The following is a 21,897-nucleotide window of genomic DNA, read 5'->3' on the forward strand; positions in this document are numbered from 1 at the left end:
AGACATGTTTAGAAGGTGGGATGAATCAGGCAGTTGGTCATCATAAGACATGTTTAGAAGGTGGGATGAATCAGGCAGTTGGTCATGATAAGACATGTTTAGAAGGTGGGATGAATCAGGCAGTCAGTCATGATAAGACATGTTTAGAAGGTGGGATGAATCAGGCAGTTGGTCATGATAAGAACAGTTCCTTTGATATAAATAATTCAATAATTGATAATTATCAGTGATTGGTAGAGAGGAAACCATACATGACCATTGATCAATGATAAAATCTCCATTCACTGTTATGTTTTGAAAGGGTTAAGGTCAGTGAGTTTGGAATATTTAAAAGCGGCGCAAAATCAAACTCAGTTTCAGTTAATATTCCAAGGGTTAAGGTCAGTGATGGGAGACCCCAGAAATGGATGGAGCTCCAGAAATGAGCTCCACTCATTATTATGTAGGGAATGTAACCAGGGTCTTCATCATGACTAGGTTTAAGGAATCTAAGTGCTTTGTTACCAGGGTCTTCTAACTTGCACCATGATTAGTGGGGTTTAAGGTACTGATATTACATATTTTGCCAGTGCAAAATTTGCATCAAGTGGGTTAACAATAAAAGCTGCAGTAAAAATTTGCAATAAAGCTGCAGTAAATTAGAAATCAAGTACATTGTTTGGGTCTTCAATTGACAATAGTCTAGCAGTGCTGACAGATGCTGGTTTCTCACATTGTACCCCTGAAGGAACCAAACCTATGCCTTTACTGAGACAGGCGAATGCTTTAACCACTTGGCTGACCAACCTCTGTTGAAATGAAAGCAGCCCATAGTCAGCAGTATTTTGGGTATCTATATCACAGCAGGCAAACATACCATTGTTAACAGCTGACAGTGGCCCATCCTTTCCTGGACACTGTGAATTATGGGGAGGCAGACCCTGCAGTCTAACCACTTGATTCTAAGTTGGCCTTTGTGACATACATTAGTTCTACACATACCCTAAGTTGGCCTTTGTGACATACATTAGTTCTACACATACCCTGGACACAAATGTATCAGCATTGCAATAAGATTAGGATTCATGCCTCTTGGCACAGTGCAACACAGGGTGGTAGGGTAGGCTAGTGGTTAAAGAGTTCGCTCATCACGCTGAAGAGCCAGGTACGATTGCCCACATGGGTACAATGTGTGAAGCCAATTTCTAGTGTTCCCTGATGTTGTTGATGAAATATTTCTAGTAGTGGTGTAACTCACTCACTCACTCACTCACTCACTCACTCACTCACTCACTCACTCACTCACTCACTCACTCTCACTCACTCACTCACTCACTCACTCACTCACTCACTCACTCTCACTCACTCACTCACTCACTCACTCACTCTGTTAAATAATTGGAGTTTTTGTGCTGAGATATTTTGTGAAACAGGTCCCGATAACTAGCTTGCAGTGAATTAAGGGACTGGTTATTAACTATAGGAGTGGGAGGGTAAGAGCTGATGAGCAGGGGATCACCCCAAATTATGTCAAATGGTTGTGGAGTGTCATAAACATTATACACTCATGTTGGGAGAGTCATAAAATTTATATTTCATAAACTATAAAGAGCCTTTACATCTAATTTTCTGGGTATGTGTTTTGGGGAGGGATGGGGTGGGGGAAAAGGAAGTGGGAGGGTTATGAAACAACTTACAAGATATTGAAGGGGATCACCCAGGGGTGAGTCATTATACACTGATTTATACCATGTTTACAGAGTAATCACTAAAACACACAATCAGGATAGAGGTGTCCGTGGTAATTAAAGTGTGGCAGTGTGCAGCTGGTTTGAGCTATTTCGAGTGTTTATGCATGATACATATGAAATATTCCACATGTGAGACAGAGAGGCAGTGTGGTTGAGTGGAGAGGCTATATCCTGTTTATCACATACTGCAAGACCGGGTATAACACAGACAACACTGAGAGGACCAGGAGGAAGTACTCCTGGCTCAAGGGAAGAACTAACACTAGTTGTTGTCAAGTAGTATGCACACTGTCACAGAGAGGTGATCTGGAGATGGAGAGGCAGAGGATGTATGTGATGTAGGAGGATTCTGATTATTAAGGTTTCATTTTGAGAGATGTGAGGTAAGGATCACTTACTTGATAACAGTGTTCACCAAGGTTGCATGTATTGTGATAATATATAATGAAGTTGTATACCCATTGTTCAAGGTTTATTTGTTGGTTGGAATGTCTAAAATGATAATGATGGACATGTTGTACAAGGTATGTACTTGGTTGGCATGTGGACAACAGTGTACTGTTCAACTTGTGTCCATAAAATCTGTCCCAAGAGTGAGTGAGTGAGTATGGTTTTACGCCGCTTTAAGCAATATTCCAGCAATATCATGGAGGGGGACATCAGAAATGGGCTTCACACATTGTGCCCATGTGGGGATTCGAACCCAGGTCTTCGGCGTGATGAGCGGACGCTTTAACCACTAGGCTACCCCACCGCCCCCTCTGTCCCAAGATGTGATGTCAGTGATGTTAGCCATAGGACGATGAAGTCATCAGTTTCTTGGCTTCAATGAATCCACTATGAGGCAAATTTAATACATGTCATGAATACGGGGTAAGAAATATTGGGTAACGAACACAATAGCAAGTCAGTAGTTGATGCATTCTTCATTCTATTCAGTGAAACAATGAGGAAGTATATTTATTTGACATCTTTTGAGTATCAGCATTGAACTATGGCCATGTTACTGTCAAATTAAATATATAAGAGCGTTGCTGGCTTTGATATATCCCATCAAAACTAACTCACTGAATTTAGATGAGTTGATTTCATGACAAGTTTCAGATGTTTATAAAATTTAATGGTTACAAGTGTGCAATCAAAATCAGTTCTCAAGCCTGATGAAGTCTGTCCCTCTGGGATACTGAGGGTTAAGTATCATCTGTACCGACTTTGGAGTTTATCAAAGAACTGTATATGTAAAAGTTAAGTCATAAAATCATTGGGAGATCACATGTAAATTGTGAAAAAATATTGTTAGCATAAGGCGAGCATTGTGTAAGTAAGGGATTAACATTCAGGATGAACAATGCACCATAGACGTACATAGCTGTGTGTTCGGTCTAGTGGAATTGAAGCATTATGTTCAAGGATGTTATGGTTGGCTGTTTTCAAATTGGATCAAGAAATGACGTTACGTATGACACAAGCCTTCCATAACTAACAGTCGGTTGGGAGTTAGTGATGAGCTCTGTGTTCAGACAACACCTCTCTCCTGACTGACAGTTGGTTGGGAGTTAGTGGTGATGAGCTCTGTGTTCAGACAACACCTCTCTCCTGACTGACAGTTGGTTGGGAGTTAGTGGTGGTGAGCTCTGTGTTCAGACATCTCACCTCTCCTGACTGACAGTGGGTTGGGAGTTAGTGGTGGTGAGCTCTGTGTTCAGACATCTCACCTCTCCTGACTGACAGTGGGTTGGGGTTAGTGGAGTTAGTGGTGATGAGCTCTGTGTTCAGACATCTCACCTCTCCTGACTGACAGTGGGTTGGGAGTTAGTGGTGATGAGCTCTGTGTTCAGACAACACCCTCTCCTGACTGACAGTGGGTTGGGAGTTAGTGGTGATGAGCTCTGTGTTCAGACATCTCACCTCTCCTGACTGACAGTGGGTTGGGAGTTAGTGGTGATGAGCTCTGTGTTCAGACATCTCACCTCTCCTGACTGACAGTGGGTTGGGAGTTAGTGGTGATGAGCTCTGTGTTCAGACATCTCACCTCTCTCCTGACTGACAGTGGGTTGGGAGTTAGTGGTGATGAGCTCTGTGTTCAGACATCTCACCTCTCCTGACTGACAGTGGGTTGGGAGTTAGTGGTGATGAGCTCTGTGTTCAGACATCTCACCTCTCCTGACAGACAGTGGGTTGGGTTGGGAGTTAGTGGTGGTGAGCTCTGTGTTCAGACATCTCACCTCTCCTCCTGACTGGGACAGTGGGTTGGGAGTTAGTGGTGGTGATGAGCTCTGTGTTCAGACATCACCACTCTCCTGACTGACAGTGGGTTTGGGAGTTGAGTGGTGGTCAGGTGACAGACAATGGGTTGGGAGTTTGTGGTGGTGAGCTCTGTGTTCAGACAACACGCCTCCCCTGACTGACAGTGGGTTGGGAGTTAGTGGTGATGAGCTCTGTGTTCAGACATCTCACCTCTCCTGACTGACAGTGGGTTGGGAGTTAGTGATGATGAGCTCTGTGTTCAGACAACACCTCTCTCCTGACTGACAGTGGGTTGTGAGTTTGTGGTGATGAGCTCTGTGTTCAGACATCTCACCTACCTGACAGACAGTGGGTTGGGAGTTTGTGGTGGTGAGCTCTGTGTTCAGACATCTCACCTCCCTGACAGACAGTGGGTTGGGAGTTAGTGGTGGTGAGCTCTGTGTTCAGACATCTCATCTACCTGACAGACAGTGGGTTGGGAGTTAGTGGTGGTGAGCTTTGTGTTCAGACATCTCACCTACCTGACAGACAGTGGGTTGGGAGTTAGTGGTGATGAGCTCTGTGTCAGACATCTCAGACTCTCACCTGACAGTGGGTTGGGAATTTGTGGTGATGAGCTCTGTGTTCAGACATCTCACCCACCTGACAGACAGTGGGTTGGGGTTAGTTGAGCTCTGTGTTCAGACATCACCTACCCTGACAGACAGTGGGTTGGAATTTGTGGTGATGAGCTCTGTGTTCAGACATCTCACCTACCTGACAGTGATGAGTTGGTTCAGACATCTCACCTACCTGTGGGTGATGAGCTCTGTGTTCAGACATCTCACCTACCTGACAGACAGTGGGTTGGGAGTTAGTGGTGATGAGCTCTGTGTTCAGACATCTCACCTACCTGACAGTGGGTTGGGAATTTGTGGTGATGAGCTCTGTGTTCAGACATCTCACCTACCTGACAGTGGGTTGGGAATTTGTGGTGATGAGCTCTGTGTTCAGACATCTCACCTACCTGACAGACAGTGGGTTGGGAGTTTGTGGTGGTGAGCTCTGTGTTCAGACATCTCACCTCCCTGACAGACAGTGGGTTGGGAGTTTGTGGTGATGAGCTCTGTGTTCAGACATCTCACCTACCTGACAGACAGTGGGTTGGGAGTTTGTGGTGGTGAGCTCTGTGTTCAGACATCTCACCTACCTGACAGACAGTGGGTTGGGAGTTAGTGGTGGTGAGCTCTGTGTTCAGACATCTCACCTACCCTGACAGACAGTGGGTTGGGAGTTTGTGGTGATGAGCTCTGTGTTCAGACATCTCACCTACCTGACAGACAGTGGGTTGGGAATTTGTGGTGATGAGCTCTGTGTTCAGACATCTCACCTACCTGACAGACAATGGGTTGGGAGTTAGTGGTGATGAGCTCTGTGTTCAGACATCTCACCTACCTGACTGACAGTGGGTTGGGAGTTAGTGGTGATGAGCTCTGTGTTCAGACATCTCACCTACCTGACTGACAGTGGGTTGGGAGTTAGTGGTGATGAGCTCTGTGTTCAGACATCTCACCTACCTGACAGACAGTGGGTTGGGAGTTTGTGGTGATGAGCTCTGTGTTCAGACATCTCACCTACCTGACAGACAAGGACACTGAACTCAGTTATATTCTCACCAGTTAACACCAGGTGTCCATGGTGTCTGGAGTGTCCAGGAGATCCAGGAGGTGTGATAGTGGAAGGGTTGATGTCTGTTCCCAGACCATCTAGGTCATGGTTTCAGGTAAAACAAGTCAGCCGGAAAATTAGTTTCCTGAAGACTGTTGATAGATGTATAAATGTTTGTGAATGACTGAGATGTTTTTATGGGCTGTGACCCCTCTGTGGTATAGGCAGGTGATACGGCTGATCAACATAGGGGCTGTCTAAACACTTAAAACAACACTTGACCTTCTTTTGATGTCTACCATGGCCTTAAGAAAGGTTTTCCAAATGTATTCATTTCTATTTGTCCTGTGGAATGTTTGTCATTATCCTGTAGAATTTTACTGTTTATTAGCTATTCATTAGAACATTCAGTTCTGGGTATTGGACACAGAGTGAGTGAGTGAATCATGAGTTTTACTCATGGACTGGATATTGTCCTGGTTGTGTACTGTAACTATCCCATCCTATTTGATCCATTCTTATGATGACTGACTGACTGAGTTTGGTTTTACGCCGCTTTTAGCAATATTCCAGCAATATCACAGCTGGGGACATCAGAAATGGGCTGCACACATTGTACCCATGTGGGTAATTGAACCCGGGTCTTCGGTGTGACGAGTGAACGCTTTAACCACTAGGTTACCCCACGGCTCCTCTTATGATGATGATGATGATGATGATGATGATGATGATGACTTTTTTGCCAGGATTGTTGAGACGGAACCTTTACCTAAGCTTAGGCAGTTTAGGTGAGAAGTGATAGGAAGATGAGAGATATATGGTTTGGTAATTGTATTTTCCTGTGTTTGAAAACACCATGTTGTCTGAGGCTTGAGTCAAGGGAATACGTAATCACTTCACAACAATGTTTATGTTCTGGAAATACTATTTCTTGCCTGATCGGACTGGATCAATATAAGAAACTGTAGAAAGGGTTGACATGGTTCAGCATTTTCATGTTTAGCAACAATTCATTATTTCCAAACTGAAACACACAATGATGATGATGATTTGGAGATTTCTGACATGCGTATTTTACACATGGGCCCGCCAGGCGTTTGGTGATTGATCGAAAGATAAGTCATCCTGAGTGAGTGAGTTTATCTTTACTCTGATTTTAGCAATATTCCAGCAATATCATGGTGGAGAACACCAGAAATGGGCTTAACACATTGTACCCATATGGGGAATCGAACTCAGGTCTTTGGCATGATGAGTGAACGCTTTAACCACAAGGCTACCCCACCACTCCCTATGGTTGAATTTGTATGAATTTGGAAATTTGCCAGAAGTGGAAAGGGGAAGAAACTGAAACAGCAATGTACTGAGGGTATATGTTACAGTGTATCGCTTCCTGATGACTATTGTCCCTGGAAGGATTGTCACATTGTATCGTCAAGTATATGTATCATTTAGCGTTCCAGAATAATGTCAGGAGGCAGGGTCAAAGTGCAAGTGTCTCAGCATTCCGGGTCACCCAGGTGCGAGTCCCATTACAGGTGCCCCTTAGATGACATGTGTCTCTCTTGTCACAGGTACATCTCACATTACAGGTGCCCCTTAGATGACATGTGCCTCTCATGTAACAGGTACATCTCACATTCACATTGCAGGTGCCCCTTAGATGACATGTGCCTCTCTTGTCACAGGTACATCTCCCATTGCAGGTGCCCCTTAGATGACATGTGCCTCTCTTGTCACAGGTACATCTCCCATTGCAGGTGCCCCTTAGATGACATGTGCCTCTCTTGTCAGAGGTACATCTCATATTGCAGGTGCCCCTTAGATGACATGTGCCTCTCTTGTCAGAGGTACATCTCACATTGCAGGTGCCCCTTAGATGACATGTGCCTCTCTTGTCACAGGTACATCTCCCATTGCAGGTGCCCCTAAGATGACATGTGCCTCTCTTGTCACAGGTACATCTCCCATTGCAGGTGCCCCTTAGATGACATGTGCCTCTCTTGTCAGAGGTACATCTCATATTGCAGGTGCCCCTTAGATGACATGTGCCTCTCTTGTCACAGGTACATCTCACATTGCAGGTGCCCCTCTGCCACAGGTGCCCTTAAGATAACAGGTGCCTCACCCATCACATGTGCATCCCACATTACAGGTGCCTCTCTTGTCACAGGTGAATCCCATATCACAGGCGCCCCTATCATAACAGGTGTCCATGCAGGTGTCTGTACTTCTCCGGTGCCTCAACCCTGTAATTATAGGATGCTTATCAGTAGAGAAGTTGATGCTATTGTCAGGAGAACTATCTACACTTTCAAGTGGCCCCTAGCGTTCTGTCTCACTGATCTGACAGGTTGTGTAAGGGGTAGCTGCATCTACAAATAGCAGCCGGCCAGCATCACACATTCCACACATCTCTGTTTACAATACATAAATAAGCTTCCACCCTGGCTGTCCTGGTTTTACCTGGCTTCATAAGGAGCTGCTTCACAGCCTCTTAGAAGGTAATCCCACTCAATTTTCCACTCATTTAAGTTTGTATGAGTTGACAGTACCTGCCACAGGTGTATTATCTATCACTATTCATCAAGTTTGAAATAAAAAGATAGACTTGTGGAGTCCTCCAGCTGGTGAAAGCTAGTTGTTTTTATGAAAGATGTAGTTTCTCTGTTGTGAAGCATGTCAGAGGCTTTCCTCAAACAAATCAACAATAGAGTCATATTTTATACAAGTCCCTATGGATATGGAAGATTAAAGGTTTGGGTATAATTTAAGCTTACTCAATTGAAAAATGTTTCCTATTTTCTGACATTTCTGTTTTGATAATAAATGTAATCTTTGTTCTGAGACTCGGGCTGCTACAGTTTGACTTCTACAAGGAAGTTAAAATCAATGTACAAACAAAGGTGTCACTGTGTACTATATTTGTTGGTATGGTGGTCATCTTGGTGCTCCCTTTCTAATGTCTAGCATCCATATGTCCAGGAAACCACAAACAAATGGACCAGATTTGAGTGTTTCTACTCCAGTTTAAAATTAATTGTGGACTACAGTCCGTTTGAGTCAGAAACGGACCGATGAATTGCAAATTTGATCATTGTACAAAATTGCCACATAAATATAAATAGTACACATGTTTATCATTTGCTAATACCCAACAGCTTTCTTATATTTGTCGGTACTTGTGCACGTGCTCCTCTAACACCTGGCTGTCCCTTTCTCTGCACTCCTCCCTCGTAACAAATAGTGAACTGTGTCAATATTTTAATGATAGTTTGTTGAACAACTTTTCTTTTTTTTGGACATAAATCTGCAAACTGAAAAATCTTACAGAGTTGGCCTGACGTTTTGATTATGATCAGTGTTTCATTGAGTATTTTCTGTTTATTAGTTTTCGAGTTAGATTGCAATTCATCGGTCTGCTTTTGAGCCAAACGGACTATAGTTCGATATAATATTTGATGTCTTCTCTGTATCATCCATTGATTTCTTGCCAGTTGCAATCTTTTGATTGAAATTTGAATGTAGCCACAGATATTAATTCATTGCTGCTGTATAAGAAGATAACCTCGTCCCTCAGTTCATCTGCTTGATTACAGTTCGGTCATGTGAGGATAACTTCTCCCTTGAGCATGTTGAGGCCAGTGCCTTTTACTTAATTGGGCCAATTGTCAGAGTGAATTAAGTAGAAATATTGCAGCCTGTGCTGAGTAATATAGATCCTGCGGTCTCCTAACCCTCAGAATCTCCCATTGCAACTTGTGCAGGACTTTCAGTAGGAGAAGTGTGTGTTGTCAATGGTGCTTTCTAACACAGAAGACTTTGTCAAGGTATTCAAATACCGTGGATGTAAATGTCACCTTGGCTGTCTCAGGTGGTGTGAAGTGTGAAGAAGCATCTCTCCTGGTGTAGTGTCCTGGAGTTGTCGGATCAACAGCCTTGACCAGGAGGTTGTCAGAGCTTGTCCTGTTTGTCCATCTCTGTAATCATACGTTGCCTGTGAACCATGCATCTCTGTATATCACATGTGTACATCGTCTGTATTGTCCTTTGATCTCAGCGAGAGGATAGGAAGTCAAGTGAGGTGTGAACTCAGGACTTTCACTGAATGTGTTTACAGATAGCTTGATTTTCAGCTAGAATGTGTTTTGACTGTTTGGAAGTTGAGGAATATGTTCTGAGGGAGGTAATGTGGAGATGTATGAGGTCTTGAGTGAACTTGATGCTTTTTACTCCAATGATCCCAATCATTCTCTCCTCTCTTTCACTTCCCTGTATCTAAACTGTCATATTTACTTGATTGCCCATCCTAAATTATTCTGATTATGGATATATAGATTTCTATATTTTAATGATAATTCATAGATCCATATTGATGTAACTTTCTCAGGGTCCAAATTTAACATGCAAGGTTTTCTGAGAATAGTAGACTTCAGGAAGGACTAGTGACATTTACACTGCCAGGAATACGTAGCCGACAGTATTGTTTTTTGTACAGTAACTGAGTAGCGAATATGAAAGTTTATTTCCAACCCTGTTTCCTCGTTAGCATATAACAATATCCGGTGATACTTATGTTGTACGGTTGATTGTTGGCTCTTGCCCACACTCCAGGGGTCAGTGGGATCCAGAGGCTTCTAGGTCAGGGATGTAAAACAAAGCAGTATCATGACACAGATATGTGGGGCTTGACCCCCAGGGTCAGCCTGGACACTAAGGTATGGAGATGATGGCGCTGGTCACCTGAGGTGATGTACATCCCTGGACACACATACATCATCACTTACCATGCTGAATACTGCGTTCAAAATTGTGGGATTTTAAAAAATTTAATGGTGTTTGAATGATGGGACCACTTAATCTTTAGCTTTACTATTAAGGCTGCGGTAAATGGCTCTTGAGCATGTTGACTTAATGTTTAATTTCAGTTGTTAACTCCTACATTTTTTCATATACAACGGGCGGTGGGGTAGCCTAGTGGTTAAAGCGTTTGCTCTTCACGCCAAAGACCCGGGTTCGATTCCTCACATGGGCACAATGTGTGAAGCCCATTTCTGGTATCCCCCGCAGTGATATTGCTGGAATATTGCTAAAAGCGGCGTAAAACTAAACTCAGTCAGTCAGTCAGTCCATATACAACATTCATAGCGGACATTAGAGGTAGTCATAACCGTTTTGTACGTGCATTTTATGACACTATTTTTTGTTTAGTTTACACACTTAAGTACAGAAGCCAAATAAATGAGATACTGTCATGTTTTGTAAGTGATCTGCCATTGAGTACAGCAGCAGGTATCGGAATGCCCAGTTACTGCTTCTTTGTAACACATGTATGTCCCAGATGTGTTGATCATAACTCATCAGCAGGTTTTGTTTGTTTTGTCTAGACTGGAGTATTTACAATACACTTGGATACAACCAAGAATACGTAACAACATTCACTCAGGGTTCATCATTTCTAGATTCTCCTCACAACAAGCTGACTCACCATGATACAACTGGAATACTGTTAAAAGCTGCTTTAAAATCATAAAGGAAGAACGTGATGTGGTCAAAATGTTTTTTGCATGTTGTGAAAATCATACCGATGAGTGAAGATTACTCTTAGAAATCCTGCATTTTGACCAAACTGCTGATGGTGTTTGTTAGATCTATTCCTGAATACATAATCACGGAGCTGTGTAATGAGTGGAGAGTTTATTCTTCAAACTAATTTTTTTTATTCAGAAATTGAAAAGGGCAGCCTGACTCTCACTGCGAATATGGGAAGAATCTTATAATGTAACTCATGGTGAAATGACATTTACATAGATCAAATGCGTATAAAAAGTATTGTTCTTGCAGCATACCGTAAGTTCCAAAGGGTACACATAACTTTGTTAATGCTCTGAGGTACATTTGGAATATGCTGAAAGAAATGTATTTAATCCCCTGCCATCGCTCCCTTGTTTGAAGAAACATAATGTCTGCTCTTGTGATAAGGGAACGTTAATAATTTATGGAAAGGGGGGGATGATGATTTTTATGCAGAAGCATGTACAATGTGAATTAACCCCCCCCCCACCCCTAAATTTACTATAATTTACGTACAAAGTAAGTGACCCCCCTTGCATATCATGTACAAAATCAATGACCCCCCTCCCCCTTCCCACAATTTTTAAGCATAATTTTTTAAGCATAATTATGAACAAAATTGCTGACACCCCCCAGTACATGTGTACAAAATTTGCTGACCATCCTACTTCCCCAGAACAAAATGGGTGACCCCCCCTGAAAATCATCATCACCCCCCTAGCCATAAATTATGAGAGGGGGAGGGGGGGAGATGCCCTTTCCAACACACATTGCGTATTTCGCACACGGGCCTGCCCGGCCATTTAGTGTTTGATGGGATGATCTAAACGAAAGATATGGCAACCAGAGGGGGCGTTAGGTTTGCATAATTAAATTTGAAAGAAATGTATTTCATCCCGTGTCCTCACTCCCTTGGTTTGGAGAAAAAATAATGTCTGTACTTTTGATAATATCTCTGGAGCCAAATCCTTTTAATAATGTCAGCAGAGTAACAGAGTACTGAGATACTCATCGTTATGAAAGGGACATGTTTTCGAATGCTTGTCAACACATATTAGTGTTGATGGAGACACTTGTTGTGATGTAACCGTGACATCTGTTGTGTGTACAGTAGAAACTCAGATCACACATTAGCCAAAAATTAGTCTCTCTGATTGCAACTGGTTATATGTCTGTATGTCCCAGGCCCCCACTAATATGTCTGTATGTCTCTTGTTGCTCACTAATATGTCTGTATGTCCCAGGCCCCCACTAATATGTCTGTATGTCTCTTGTTGCTCACTAATATGTCTGTATGTCCCAGGCCCCCACTAATATGTCTGTATGTCTCTTGTTGCTCACTAATATGTCTGTATGTCCAAGGCCCCCACTAATATGTCTGTATGTCTCTTGTTGCTCACTAATATGTCTGTATGTCCCAGGCCCCCACTAATATGTCTGTACTGTATGTCTCTTGTTGCTCACTAATATGTCTGTATGTCCCAGGCCCCCACTAATATGTCTGTATGTCTCTTGTTGCTCACTAATATGTCTGTATGTCCCAGGCCCCCACTAATATGTCTGTATGTCTCTTGTTGCTCACTAATATGTCTGTATGTCCCAGGCCCCCACTAATATGTCTGTATGCCCCCACTAATATGTCTGTATGTCTCTTGTTGCTCACTAATATGTCTGTATGTCCCAGGCCCCCACTAATATGTATCTGTATGTCTCTTGTTGCTCCACTAATATGCCTGTATGTCCCAGTTCTCCACTAATATGTCTGCATGTCTCTTGTTGCCTACAAATTTGTCAGTACATCTCTTACTGCACAAAGCGTTGGCTCGTCACGCCGAAGACCCGGGTTCGAATCCCCACATGGGCACAATGTGTGAAGCCCATTTCTGGTGTCCCCCGCCGTGATGTTGCTGGAATATTGCTAAAAGCGGCGTAAAACCAAACTCAGTCAGTCTTACTGCACACTAATATATCTGTACATCTGCCTGTAATGAAACCTATGTTCTACCTTTCAAAGTTTCACCATTGTTGTACCCACGCTCTGCTGATAAGGATTCACATACTCAGTAGAACCATGTGTTATGTACGATGTGGAGGAACAGGATGAATGTCACGGCATTAGCTTTTCTTCGTCTATCAATCAAGGAAGAACATAATTATCTTGCTCTTTATCACTGCACACAGATGTTTTTACTGGATGACTTTGTACTGTAAACTGTTAAAAATGTGCGATGGAGATAATATGTGCTTGTCAATGAACACACAATGTTTCTACTGCTGGGTGGAGGAAACCAGCCTGTTGGCAACATCAACAAATGTCAGTATGTTGGTGACGGTTCTGTTGTAGTATGAAGCAGGACAGGAGTGTGTGTTGTATGTTACAGTAGGGGCGGTGGGGTAGCCTAGTGGTTAAAGCGTTGGCGTTAATTCAGGACCAGGTTCAATCCCCACATGGGTACAATGTGTGAAGCTCATTTCTGGTGTCCCCCTCCGCGATGTTGCTGGAATATTGCTAAAAGCGGTGTAAAACCAAACACAGTCAGTCAGTATGTTACAGTGACATACAGAGACAGCTGTAGGTATGTGGCCATGTGTTATAGCCTGTAATATGACCTGTGCGTAGTCTTCAGGGCTGTGTATTGGCTGAAAGTTTGTATTACTCTGTACTCTGATACAGATATCAGTATTGCAATAAATTGCAATAAATGCAAAAACTGGGGCTATTCATATTTGGAAACACCAACACATTTGATTTCTCATCCTGTTGACAACCATGTCAACAGAAACGTAGATAGTTACCACCATTTTGTCTCCTCGGATATTGGAGAGATTACAACTGGAGACAAAAATTATGTTTTTGCTTTTTTTGTGAAATTTGTGGGTAGATTACAGGTTTCACAATGTAAATAACAACACTAATGTATATTTTTACCTGGTACACAAGAAATACTGTCCAGTCCAAGTGGTTGCATGTAAGAAGTCCCCAGCAGCCTAAGACATGACGTAGTGTATGAGGTAGTGAAGCTCAGTGGCTTGGCTGATGAATGTCATCATATCCTAAGTCAGTAAATCTGTGCTCATGATGTCAATCACTGGATTGTCTGGTCCAGACTTGATTATTTACAGACTCAGTCATGTAGCTGGAATATTGTTGAATGTTGTATTCAATAACAGACAAAGCAAAATGGCAGTAAAACAATCCGAGGCAAGTAATTTTTCAAGGCCCCAAATCAGTTATCTTAATGCGTAGACAATCGCAATACCTGTACTTCAACTTACAGCAGCTGTGGTGCTACGATCGTGTTGTAGAACAAGGCTCAGATACACAAGCTCTGGCAGGAAGAGGGGAAATTATTCATGTCTTATCATTCGTGCCAGACGAATTTAATTTCTGGATTTACATATTCAGTCTGTAACTTCAGACTCTGGGCCGTGGCCCGACTTAAGTCAAATTTCTCTTTCAGAAGATTTCAGGTGATAATAGTCTGGCACACGCTGACCCTAAACTGAACATGCTGCCACAATATCAGTAGACAAACATTAGGTCAGTTTGGTGTACACACAATTTGATCGACTTACTGTGTTGTAACTATAAATATCCGAAAATCAAATCATGACTTATAAATATAATTGTAAAAGGACTGCAGGAAAAGATTTATTTTCAATCAGTGACTGGAATAATTATCTGATCTTTCTCACTTCTTTTGGGGGTGGTGGGGTAGCCTCGTGGTTGAAGCGTTCGCTGCACACCGAAGACCTAGGTTCGATTTCCCACAGCTCTCATACTCAATTTTTATCATACTGCCTAAATTAGCATTTGATGTTTCACAGGAGACATGTTAAAGCTTAATGAGTGGTCAGAATCCACGAGTAAAAAGTGTTTGTAGCGTTACAAGTTATAGTAACCAGGGCTCCAGATAATTTTTCAACATGAGGAGTACGTACTCCTTAAGAGTACATTTAGAGTACTGAATGGAAATTAATGGAGTATCAGTAGTCTTGTGTTTCGTTTCATGTATGCACCACAACATTGCCACTCTTGTGTAAACAGGTCAATAAATAATAAAACAATACTTTTTCAGAAAAATACGTCTGTAAATAATTCTAAGACCATGGTCGTGGTGTATATCTGCTACGTTTTCTAAATTATTTCCTACCGTATCATGCATATTTTTTATCTGTACATACACCGATACGACCCTTATCTGGAGCCCTGGTAACTATGTAGTTTTATCACAGACTTATGAAGGACATAGAGCTGTGAATGGTTTGTGGGTGGGGTCCTGATTGTGATCAGTTGTATGAGACGACAGTAAGGAAGTAGGGTGAGTCAGGATGATGGTGGACAAGTAGTCACTGTGTAGCCATATCATACCTTTCCTCAGAACAGCACTGTGGGGATCACGGTCAGAATTGATCGCCAGCACTTGTGCTGGTTGTAAGTAGGGCTGGCTGTCAATAGATCATGGAGATCAGTAATCATTAACTAAATATTGATTGGTTATTGATAAATATCTGAGAAGTCTTTGAGCAAAAATGGAAAAAAAGTTTAGATCAGTTTTCACATCACTGGTGAGTGGTGACATATTCATGCATGGATTACCAACAAAACGGCACTCTGAACATAATTTAGAATGAAAATGAACAAAGACATAGCTTTGTATAGTGTGTGAGTATATTAAGACTATATTTCATCACGATTGTTTATAATCATTAACCATTCTTCCCACTGACAATATTTCCGATTATCCATATATTTGGCCGCTGTAGCTGAAAGAGATGACTGACTGTACAGGGTTGTCAGGCTCAGTAGCTTGGTTGATATCCTCGTAACCTGATGGGGCAGTAGGGTAGCCTCATGGTTAAAGCGTTTGCTCATCATGCCTAACACCTTGGTGGATACAGTGTGTGAAGCCCATTTCTGGTGTCCCCTGCCATGATATTGCTGGAATATTGCTAAAAGTGGCATTCAACCCAACTCATTCACTCACTCACTCACTCAGGTGTAACGTGATAGTGTGGTGGTCATAATATCAACCAGTGGTTTGTCTGATTCAGATGTTATTGGTTTTCCTACAAGCTGTTGTCACATAGCAGCAACAAATTTACTGCACAGACACAAATACACGATCTCAGTGTCTGTGTACATGTGCTGTTGGTTTGGAAATTCTGATTCTGCTCAGACTATATTCTGAATATACGTTGCGAAGTATTGGCTAAGGAAGCCTTGATAAATCCTATGTGATCCGTTATGAAGAATCTGTCAGTCAAGATGAGGAGCCGGTGTGTGGGAGGACAGGGAGATGGTGAGGGGGGGGAAGGGGAGGGGAGGGAGATGGCGAGGGGGGGGGAGGGATCACAGGCAATCAGGGAAGATCAATAATCCTTGTTGATATTGATGTATGGAAGTGGTCTGACATTCAGGTCTGATATTCTCCATCTGTGACTGATGGGTGACCCAGTGCATGGGTATTTAGTGGTTATGTGACCCAGTGCTTGTGTGTCTAGGTAGGCCAGTATGCAGGGTGTTAGCCTGTCTTGATGATGCTCTAGGTTTCATTCTCGATGTGTAACAAAATTGATTGGTGGCATAGCTCTTGAGTGTTTGAGTGCTTTGATAGTTGTATGGTCCAGTGCTTGTGTGGCTAGGTAGCCCAGTATGCAGGGTGTTAGCCTGTCTTGATGATGCTCTAGGTTTCATTCTCAATGTGTAACAAAATTGATTGGTGGCATAGTGCTTGAGTGTTTGAGCGTTTTGATAGTTGCATGGTCCAGTGCTTGTGTGATAGGGTAGCCCAGTATGCAGGGTGTTAGCCTGTCTTGATGATGGTCAAGGTTTCATTCTCGATGTGTAACAAAATTGATTGGTTGTCATATTGCTTGAGTGTTTGAGCGTTTTGATAGTTGTATGGTCCAGTGCTTGTGTGATAGGGTAGCCCAGTATGCAGGGTGTTAGCCTGTTTGGATGATGCTCTAGGTTTCATTCTCTGTATGTAACTTGCAAGGATAAAGATCAGTAATTTAGTTGTTTGGTGGCTGGGTGGCCCAGTGGGCAAAGTGGTAGCTTGGTCTGTTATGGCTTAGGTTGTGTTCTCCACATACGACAAGTTACTCATATGTGTTTTTTCAGTCAAATTGAAATTCAACATTTAGAGAAGTATTTTTCACTAAAACACAGAAACCACATATACAAATAATTCTGCTAGAGATAATACCCAACTGAAAATGAATACTTTCTTAGAATACCCCCAGGAAAGAATGAAATGGGTAGCAGTCAGAATTGGAATGGTACATGTAGCTACCATTTCATTTCAATGGCCATATAATGAGTATGAAAAGACCACTGATTAATCTACTTGGCCAGTGACTAAGTCATTGCAAGCCAGAGCAAGGGCCAGCAGTATAAGGCTTAGAAGAACAGCCAGCAGTTAAGACTATTGAGAGAGTCATCTTACACACAGTTGGTAAAATATGCTGAGCAAGTACTGCAGTGAGCAACAAAGCTCTTTAGTGCTAATGAGCCCCAGACACTGTTTCCTCCTTCAGAAGGCCTCAAAGCCTGGAATGACTTGTAATTAGTTGAGAGGAAACTGTAATTGGTTGGTCAACACAAGGGTGTGGATGGGGATCATACTGGTTGCTCTGCATGTGCTTCTCTGGTCTCTTGGCAGTGTAATGTACATTGGGAGATGATTGACAGCTTGAACTGTCAATCACTTGGACAATCAGGGGAATTAAGTGTCATTCCAAGAGATGCCTTGATGGCTGGTTTAAATTAAGTATTATTGGAAACTGTAGCAGTCAGTGATGGCAGTGTGATATTGGGAGGTATCGTGGAACAGTTATAACTGCTTGAACAGGATTGAGAGATTAAGAGATCATTGGACTCTCCTGATGTTGCAGTAAAAGCAATAGTCACAAGTTTCTTACTATAAATGTAGTTTGTAGACATGGTAAAACTCTTTTAGTTTATTATATGAATCAATGTGGCTACATTATAGAGCAGTGTGTCTTTATTCTATTAGAGTGTTACCTATAAAGATCTGGATTATAAATGGTCTTCAGTTACCCATGCTTGTCATAAGAGGCGACTAACGTGATTGGGTGGTCAGGCTCGCTGACTTGGTTGACACATGTCATCATATCCTAATTGTGTAGATCAATGTTCATGATGCTGATCACAGGATTGTCTGGTCCAGATTATATAGCTGAAATATTGCAGTGCACTTACTTTGCGCGTTATTTCTCCTTACGCCACTGAGCATGTTTGAGATGGATATTAGGCGCTCTGTCAGTGTGGGAGCCACCTCGATGGTCCAGTGGATAGAGAGCATCTGCTTGGAGGGGAGAAAATTGTTGTTTTTCGTCCTCAATCATGTCTTACCAGGAAACTTACTGAAGATGGTAGTTGTTGTTTTGCCTGGCACTTGGCACAAAGGGATAAAGCAAGCACGTCTTCAACTCGGAGGATACTTTAATACCCCATCGTACATGCTTGCACTTTGTTATGTAAGTGCAGTAATCTGAACACAGCATCATACCCCACTTCACCTCTCTGTAGCTGTTTTCTATTATCTTGTTGAAACTTTATGCTTCATGTAGTTTCTATCAGCATATTACAGGCACTTTATCTGAGCCAGGTTTTAATCAGTTTCATTTTTGGTGTGTAGGGTGATGAGAGTCCACTTGTATAAATACACAGTGTTGGAAATCTGACAGGGTTCATGTCATGATATGATGTGAGGTCCATGTCATGTGAGGTCCATGTCATGTGGGGCAGTGGGATAGCCTAGTGGTTAAAGCATTCGCACATCATGCCGAAGATCCATGTTCGATTCCCCACTTGGGTACAATGTATGAAGCCCATTTCTGGTGTCCCCCGCCGTGATGTTGCTGGAATATTGCTAAAACCGGTGTAAAACCCAACTCACTTACTCACTACATGTCATGATGTGGGGTACATGTCATGTGGGGTACATGTCATGATGTGGGGTACATGTCATGATGTAGGGTTGAGGTTCATGTCATGATGTGGGGTCCATGTCATGTGGGGTACATGTCATGATGTGGGGTTCATGTCATGATGTGGGGTTCATGTCATGATGTGGAGGTACATGTCATGATGTAGGTCCATGAGAGTTCATGTCATGATGTGGGGTCCATGTGTGATGTGGGGTTCATGTCATGATGTATGTGGGGTTCATGTCATGATGTGGGTCCATGTCATGTGGGTACGCCATGATGTTCATGTCATGATGTGGGGTCATGTCATGATGTGGGGTTCATGTCATGTGGGGTACATGTCATGATGTGGGGTTCATGTCATGTGGGGTGCATGTCATGATGTGGGGTACATGTCATGATGTGGGGTTGAGGTTCATGTCATGATGTGGGGTCCATGTCATGTGGGGTACATGTCATGATGTGGGGTTCATGTCATGTGGGGTACATGTCATGTGGGGTACATGTCATGATGTGGGGTACATGTCATGATGTGGGGTTCATGTCATGATGTGGGGTTCATGTCATGATGTCATGGGGTACATGTCATGATGTGGGTACATGTCATGATGTAGGGTTGAGGTTCATGTCATGATGTAGGGTCCATGTCATGTGGGGTACATGTCATGATGTGGGGTTCATGTCATGATGGGGTACATGTCATGATTTAGGGTCCATGTCATGTGGGGTACATGTCTTGATGTAGGGTTGAGGTTCATATCATGATCTAGGGTCCATGTCATGTGGGGTTCATGACGTGATGTGGGGTCCATGTCATGTGGGGTTCATGTCATGATGTGGGGTTCATGTCATGGGATACATGTCATGATGTGGGGTACATGTCATGTGGGGTACATGTCATGTGGGGTTCATGTCATGATGTGGGGTTCATTTCATGATGTGGGTTACATATCATGTGGGGTTCATGTCATGATGGGTACATGTCATGTGGGGTTCATGTCATGGGATACATGTCATGATGTGGGAATCATGTCATGTGGGGTACATGTCATGTGGGGTTCATGTCATGATGTGGGATTCATGTCATGTGGGGTACATGTCATGTGGGGTTCATGTCATGATGTGGGGTACATGTCATGTGGGTTTCATGTCATGATGTGGGGTTCATGTCATGATGTTGGGTACATGTCATGTGGGGTACATGTCATGATGTGTCGTGGGTGTTTGCTGCTTCAGTATTGGATTCTAGAGATCCCCTGACTTGAGGGTTACACAGGCTCACCTTGACTTGCATACTTGCCTTCAACCACTGTATCCATGTTGTAAAGTATGTAAAGATTGTGATGTATGGAAACTGATATCAGCTGAGAAGTTCAGGGAGTGGACATGGTAAACAGAGAGGTTTTTTCTACAGCATTCTTAACAAGAAGATTCCATAAGCAGAAAAAAGAACGTATCAAGTGTAGAAAGGAGCTGTTGAATAAAGAAAAGAGTATGTTGTTTGTGTCAAGAAAAATGAATTTATGCTGTTTCAGGATATGCATAAGAATAAACAGGTCGTCTTGGAGAGTGTTTGTTCTCAAGAGGTCTTTGTTATATATTACCAGCTCCTAATGTGTTACAAGGCTGCCATCTGAAGTCTGTAGTGTGTGAGGCTGGTCCCTCCACCTGTGTGTTGGGAGTTGATACAGTGTTGCCGGCTGTGGGTAATATAGCTATAATCACCTTGCTGCTCAGGGAATAATCATCTGGTATTTGTTCAGCTGTCATCCTGCATATCTGTGCAGAGATAGCATGTCACATGCATGTCATCTCTTCGGTTAAGTTGAGTTGAGGTTTATGTCACATCGGCACTGTTTAAGCCACATAGCGACAAACCATTCCTTGGGCATTGCGGGGACTAGGGACACAAACATTGTTGTGTTTGTTTGTTCTTAATACAGGATCCACTATGATGTCAGTTTGTAAATAATCAGATCAGGATCTGACAATCCAGTGAGTGATGTCATGAGCATCAATCTACCCATTTGGGTTACGAAGATGTTGAGGAACCAGAGAGCATGACCACCCAATCCTGTTAGCTGGCTCTTCAGATAAGCATATGTTGCTATAGACAGAAAGAAGTATCACTTTGATGTTCATGGAGAAGAGGAAGTCGATTCATCAGGATGTTTTTGGAGGATGCTGATTTGAGTAGAGTGTGGCAGGTCTGGGGAGATATGATGTCTCGTAGCTTTCAGTAGATACGGAGATTCCCAGCTAGTTTCCACTTAATAAATGAACTCACTTATCCTGATATCAGGAATAACCAATGTATCTCAGAGGCCCAGATAAGCTGCGTATCCGGGTAAAATATGCATAGAAAATTTCCAATTACGCATTGAAAAATAATTGTTGCCAATACTTATTGGGAACCCACTGGGCTAGCCTAGTGGTTCAAGCGTTTGCTCATCAAGCCGAATACCCAGGTTCGATTACTGACATGGGTTTGTTGCCCATGTACTTCATCAATATTGAATGTTAATGTAAACGGCCTGAAGCTTGTACTGTTTTGATAGAAACCCAGTTCATCGAAATCCCTCAAGATTGTAGATATAATTGACAATACATATTTAAGTCTGTGAGCTGTATGTGGTACATGAACTGCTGAGGAGTAACCTTGTGTTTGAAGTGTTCGCTCATCACGCCAAAGACTCAGGTTCAGTTCCCACATGGGTACAATGTGTGAAGCCCATTTCTG

The 21,897-nt window shown here is 42.7% G+C and overlaps 1 protein-coding gene across 2 annotated transcripts in view; it reads left to right on the plus strand.

Moving 5' to 3' along the window:
* Positions 1-21,897, plus strand: part of LOC124260822 (paxillin-like) — a 68,556-nt gene that overhangs the window by 8,991 nt on the left and 37,668 nt on the right. Inside the window, exon 1 of one of the 2 annotated variants that reach the window (XM_046695140.1) lies at positions 1,930-2,113. The exons of the other annotated variant lie outside the window; for it this stretch is intronic. The gene's annotated coding sequence lies outside the window, so the exon portion shown is untranslated. Of the gene's footprint in view, positions 1-1,929; positions 2,114-21,897 lie in introns of those variants that run through there. 2 annotated transcript variants of the gene reach the window in all.

This window comes from Haliotis rubra, unplaced genomic scaffold (genome assembly GCF_003918875.1).
Source record: "Haliotis rubra isolate DU_JTF1 unplaced genomic scaffold, ASM391887v1 Scf778, whole genome shotgun sequence".
NCBI lineage: Eukaryota > Metazoa > Mollusca > Gastropoda > Lepetellida > Haliotidae > Haliotis > Haliotis rubra.